Source organism: Desmodus rotundus, chromosome 11 (assembly GCF_022682495.2).
Source record: "Desmodus rotundus isolate HL8 chromosome 11, HLdesRot8A.1, whole genome shotgun sequence".
Lineage (NCBI taxonomy): Eukaryota > Metazoa > Chordata > Mammalia > Chiroptera > Phyllostomidae > Desmodus > Desmodus rotundus.
In genome coordinates, this window is record NC_071397.1 from 24,016,409 (window position 1) to 24,022,590 (window position 6,182).

Below are 6,182 nucleotides of genomic sequence, written 5' to 3' on the forward strand. Positions count from 1 at the left end.
ACTCTCTGTGAACATAGATCACAGCTAATTTTGGCTTTCCCTCCCCACCATCTCATTTCGAGAGTTGCTTCAACTTTAAAATTTCTGCACCCCAAGTATCACATATATTTGCATGACTGTGAAGTAAAAATTTCACTGGTATGTATCCTCCATATCCTCAAATATATTTTTTGTTGACTGAGGAAGAGCACTATGGAATAATTTATAATTTGGCAGCTAGAATGGATTGAGCACTTATTATATGCTATATCTATACTAAGCGTTTAACAAATATCATCTCAATTAAATCTCTCATTGTCCCTATGATGTAGGTACTCAATATTCCCTTTTTACAGGTGAGGAAACTGAGACTTAGGGTAGTTACTTAGTTTGTTCACACAACTAATAAGGTCACACAACTAATAAGAATCAGAGTCCAGATGTGATGCTGCAGTGAATTTTATTAAATTCCTAGAGATCACTCTTAATAACTATTATTTATAACTTGTAGCTGGTCTTTAAAATTATCCACATTCATTTGTCCAGTTTGCTATCCTATAAACTATACTTCTCTTTAAATTTGTTTCCAGCTAAATGGGTTGTTGCTTACTAAAGAAGCTAAATTAATGTTACAATTCATAATTCTTCTTCTGCTTACTCTCCTTTTCTTGACATCTCAACTACTACTTACTTTATAAATGGAAGTCTTCTGAAACCCAACCCTGTTTCCATCCAGGGAGAGAGCAAAAAGAGCAAAGTCTGCATAAGGTACAGACGTGTAATGTATTCTAAAGAGTGAGGTGCAAAATGAGAATAGACGTAAATATACCATAGTTTTTGGATCCACTCGTTTGCTGATGGGCACTTAGGTTGCTTCCAGTACTTGGCTATTGTAAATTGTGCTGCTATGAACATTGGGGTGCATAGGTTCTTTTGGATTGGTGTTTCAGGGTTCTTAGGGTATAATCCCAGCAGTGGAATCGCTGGGTCAAAGAGCAGTTCCATTTTTAGTTTTCTGAGGAAATTCCATATTGTTTTCCACAGTGGCCTCACCAGTCTGCATTCCCACCAACTGTGCACTAGGGTTCCCTTTTCTCCACATCCTCTCCAACATTTGTTTGTTGATTTGTTTATGTTGGCCACTCTGACTGGTGTGAGATGGTACCTCATTGTGGTTTTAATTTGCATGTCTCTGATGGCTAGTGATGCTGAGCATCTTTTCATATGTCTCTGGGCCCTCTGTATGTCTTCCTTGGAGAAGTGTCTGTTCAAGTCCTTGGCCCATTTTTTAATTGGGTTGTTTGTCTTCCTGGAGTGGAGTCATGTGAGTTCTTTATATATTTTGGAGATCAGGCCCTTGTCTGAGGTATCATTAGCAAATATGTTTTCCCATACTGTTGGTTCTCTTTGTAATTTGGTGCTGTTTTCTTTAGCCATGCAGAAGCTTTTTATTTTGATGATGTATAATTGCATAGAGAAAACAGGGTGGTCTCACCTGTAAATGGACATTACTGAGTATGATCTCACCACAAGGCAGTTCTGCAGTGATAAACATGTGCTCTTTAAGCCAGATTGCCTGTGTTCAAATCCCAACTCTAACACTTCATGCCTCCATTTGCTCATCCTTAAAATGATCTAGTACAAACACAATTGGGTTGTTTTGAAGATTAAGTGTATTAACATATAAACACTTAGAACAGTACTTAGAACCAAGGAAGCCCATTATGACATTATTATTTAAGAGGATTTCTAAACTATCTACCACAGATACTCAAATAATTTCAAGAGTATATTTAAAAACAAACATCATTCCTTCTCCAAGTAAACACCAAATGGTGGATGACACCAGTGCTGCTTGGAAAACTTTTGAATCCAAAAGTTTTCTAAGGGCCCTGAATGGGAGGCCCAGGCAGCTTCAATGGAGGATTTGGCGGCAGCATCCATGCTGAGGTCAGCCAGACAAGGCCATGGAGCTGACAGAGGCAAAGCCAAGGACAAGGAGTGGATCCTTGTAAACAAGCTGGGCCATATGGTCAAGGACATGAACATCTAGTTCTTAGAGGAGATCTAACTTTTCTCCCTATCAATGAATCTGAGATCACTGACATTTTCTTGGAGACATACCTCAAGGTCAAGGTTTTGAAGATTATGCCAGTTCAAAAGCAGACCCACTCTGGCCAGAGGATTTAGTTCAAGAAATTTGTCTCCAGTGGAACTACCATGGACATGTCAGTCTGGTTTTTAAGTGTTCCAAGGAAGTGGTCACTGCCATCTCTGGCCATCTCTTGGCCATCACCTTGGCCAAGCTCTCTATTTCCCTGTGCTTTAAGACTACTAAAGGAACAAGATCAGCAAGTCACACATCATCTTTTGCAAGGTGACCGGCTGCTGTGGCTCTGTGCTGTGCACCTCATTCCTACCCCCAGGGGCACTAGTATCCTCTCAGCCCCTGTGCCCAAGATAATGCTGATGATAATTGCTAGTGTCAACAATTGCTACACCTCAGCTGGGGACTGCACTGCCACCCTGGGCAGCTTCACCAAGACCACTTCTGAAGCCATCTCTATGACTTACAGCTATCTCACCCCACGGTAAAAGACCAAATTCACCAAGTCTCCCTATCAGGAACTCACTGACCATCATATAAAGACCACACCAGAGTTTCTGTGCAGAGGACCCAGGCTCTAGCTGTGGCCACCATATAATTTCATACAAAAAAAAAAGGAATTAAACCTGTTAAAATAAATAAATAAATGCAAACCTCATGGTGTTTAGACTGTCTAGTTTTCTCAACTATGAGTGTTGCTCCCATCCCCTTCTCCATCCCCATTGGTACAGATAATGAGTTCACCAAATACGAGCAGGGGTTATTTGCTTAGTTTCACTGTGTTGAGTATTAATACAGTTCACAGACCCAGACTCTGCTAAGAACTTCCACGTGATCATAGCTTCAAACACTATCACATCACAACCCATCCGGGCGCAAACTTCCCTGTACTCATTATGCTATTGCCAGGGTAATGCTTACTGATTAAGAGCTCAGATCTGATTTTTCTGGATTTAAACCCTACTCTGCCATTTAATTCCTGTATGGTCTTTCATATGATACTTAAGCTCTCTTCTGTAGGATGCTGATAATGGCCCAGTCTCAAACTTAAATAATGCTACATTGTGAAGAGCCTGGCCTGTGGTGGATTCTCTAACATTAGTTATTTTTCTGGTTGCTATTACCTTTGTTACCATCATCTCTATCTTTCTTCATGGTCTCAGCTCCTTGCAGAATCCTCTGTTCTCTCCCTGTCTCAGGGAAATGAGCTTAAACTAGCTGTAAGCATTGTGGGATTAAATAAAGACACTGAAAAAGTGAATTGCAAAGATTATCTATTAATCTTCCCAATTCTCCAATGCTTTCTCACAATTAGGTTTTAAAAGTTACTCACATTTTCCTTTTAACTCACTAATTAACTGACTTTCCTTGTTGTAGCTGGTTTCAGGCAAACAAAAGGGGGAAATGGGAAATTCCTTACTCTGCCCAGAGAAGAGTTTAGGGTCAAGACTTTTTCTTAAAGGGCTTACTAGGGGAGTGGGCAGGGGTGAGGGGAAGAATGTGAAAATAATTTCAAAAGGGTGAAAATTTAATAATATTGCTATTATAGCATTGGGGGGAAACATGAATGACTTTCATACAGGCAAAAAGTTATTGAGTATCCTTTCTGTGGAATGTTAGAGGTTATATGATTCTATAAGAATCCGTGTCTTTCCTTGTCTTTGACTGCAATATTCTACAGCTCTGTAGAGATGGAAATTAACCTCTAGCAAATTAAAAGCGTGCAGATGTTCCTTGTCCACAGTGGTGTGAATGGTTCCTGGGAGGGGCAGTACAAATACATCTGTACAATAGATACATGAATCTTCATAAATCCAATTCTCATTTAAAGTTGCTGTGACATCTTCCTGGTCCACTCATTAACTCATGACTTAAATAAAATAATTTGAAAGTGTTTTATTTTATATTTAAGTGAGAGACACAATTTTATTATTTTGAAAATTACTCCCTAATGAAAAGTGCAAAATTAGGGCAGAGGGTCAAATCATCAGATCTGTTGCAGGGAGAGAAGGGGTCAAGTAAGATATTAAAACACATGAGGGAGATTTCCCTGCAAATAAGAAGAAAGAACATCTAGTTAGGAAATAGCAAGCACAAAGACTCATGAATATGAAGTAACACTTATTCATTCAACACAAAGTGAGGTGCAAAAAAAGTTAAGATACTGTTCTTACTGTATCTACAGGAATTTTATACATAAGTAGAAGACAAACAAAACACGTATGATTCAGTATTATTTAGAAAAGTTAAAAGTGACAAGGGTGCTATGACAACACAGAGGAAGAGCACAAGATTTAGAAAAAGAAACTAGGAAGATTTTATTATTTGCAATGAATCGTGACAAATGAGTAGAAATTATCTAGATGAAGAAGGAACAATGGACATCTGAGGCAGAGAAAAAAAGCATGTGGGATGTAAAACCTTGACTTTCTTACAGACTAAACATATTTTGAATTAGTAGACCCCAAATGCTAATCCTTGATGAGGTTTTCAACAACTAAAAACGTGTTATAAATACCCTAGAAATGGGCCATGAGTAGTCAATTGCCCAGAAGTATATCTTATTATGAAACAATTGTCATATATGTAGTCTAAATGATATTTTGCTTCCCCCCTCAAGGTGATATTCAGTCAGTTCAGTGTCTGCCTCAACATCTCTAAACTCTTCCTCTTCTATTGACCTCCCTTTCCCTCTTCTCCCTCCCTTCGCCATCCGGTCCCTCATGATCTTGATCTTTTCTTCTCCAGTCTTCTCCCCCTTTTCCAGATTCTCTCTGAATGTAGCATATTAGGTCCCCAGTGTATGTGTCTGGAGAGAAGTTAGGACCTTCAATTTGAGGTATCTACAAGACAAACAAATCTTTCTCTTGCCAATATTGATTGTCTCTGTTACATTAAGTCAATGTGGTATTGTTTTAATGAAGTCTGTTTTTAAGATAAATCCTCTTTTTTTTTTCTTAAGTGAAAAGACGGAAAAAGAAATAAAGATAGGGATAAAAGTGGGGGGAAATTCTCCTTCCACTGTGCTCTCTAGGATATATTTTTAAAAATAAAGCTATATTTGTTCAGTCCAAAGTATTTTGTATTAGGGGTTTCATGGCTTTGTATGTGAGTATATTTGTGTGTGTGTGCCTTTAAATGTTCTTTCTTCTTTGAAACATTAGTTATAGCTACGAGTACCATATTTTAATGTTTTATTTGATAACATTAAAAGTTGCCAATCCGAGGCGGCATTCCATTTTTTTACGTCCTAAGTGAAACTCCTAAATCCGAGAACTAGACTGGGAAATGTTAAAGAGATCTCCCAACAAGATTAGATATTCAAAACCTTCAGAGCCAGGACAATGATCCAAACTCTTGTGGTTCTGGTCCAATGTTCTTTCTACTATTGTATGCGAAGTGAATCTGCAACACATCGCCTGCATCTTCAAAGCCATTAGTACGACAAACAATGTCTCTTCTGGCACTGAAAAATAATAGTCTAAGATACATTTTGGTATTATATTAAAGTGACATTTAAATATTTAATTGCAACATTCATATTGAACTTATGTAGCATTATATTCTCTGGACTCGAGGAACTAAAAGATAATTCAGATGATTATGCAATCTCATTTCAAGAACTCAAAGATAACAGGTCTAAATTATTCATCTACACCAAATCCTAATAAAACAAGTGGGATAGGTTGTCTGTAAAGGAGAGTTGTTTGCTCCCCTTTACGAAAGCTTTCAAAACCTAAGCCACGTGTTTCGTGAAAGCAAAAACATTATACTCACCCTTCACAGGTGAAATGCCATGTGCTTATAATGATTCACAGACACACACTAGAGCAATTTGAAATGACAAAAGTAGGAAGAATTTTTTTAACCTTGTGTGTTTAAATAAAATACAAAGATGAACCCAAGAAACACTAATTCTATGATAATTTAATTTAAATAAATTTATCAACACACATATGCTCACATGTTGAAATTACAGATTCTATTTGAATTGAAACACCAGCTTATAAACACATTAACTTTTTTTCTCCACTTTAAAATCTTCAACTCCCAAAAACATATGGTCAAAAAGGAAGGAACTAGTACTATACTAATC

At 37.6% G+C, this 6,182-nt stretch overlaps 1 pseudogene; it reads left to right on the forward strand.

Moving 5' to 3' along the window:
* The first annotated feature begins 1,897 nt into the window (after nt 1-1,897).
* Nucleotides 1,898-2,684, forward strand: LOC139440364 (small ribosomal subunit protein uS5 pseudogene; annotated as a pseudogene).
* Nucleotides 2,685-6,182: the final 3,498 nt, after the last annotated feature.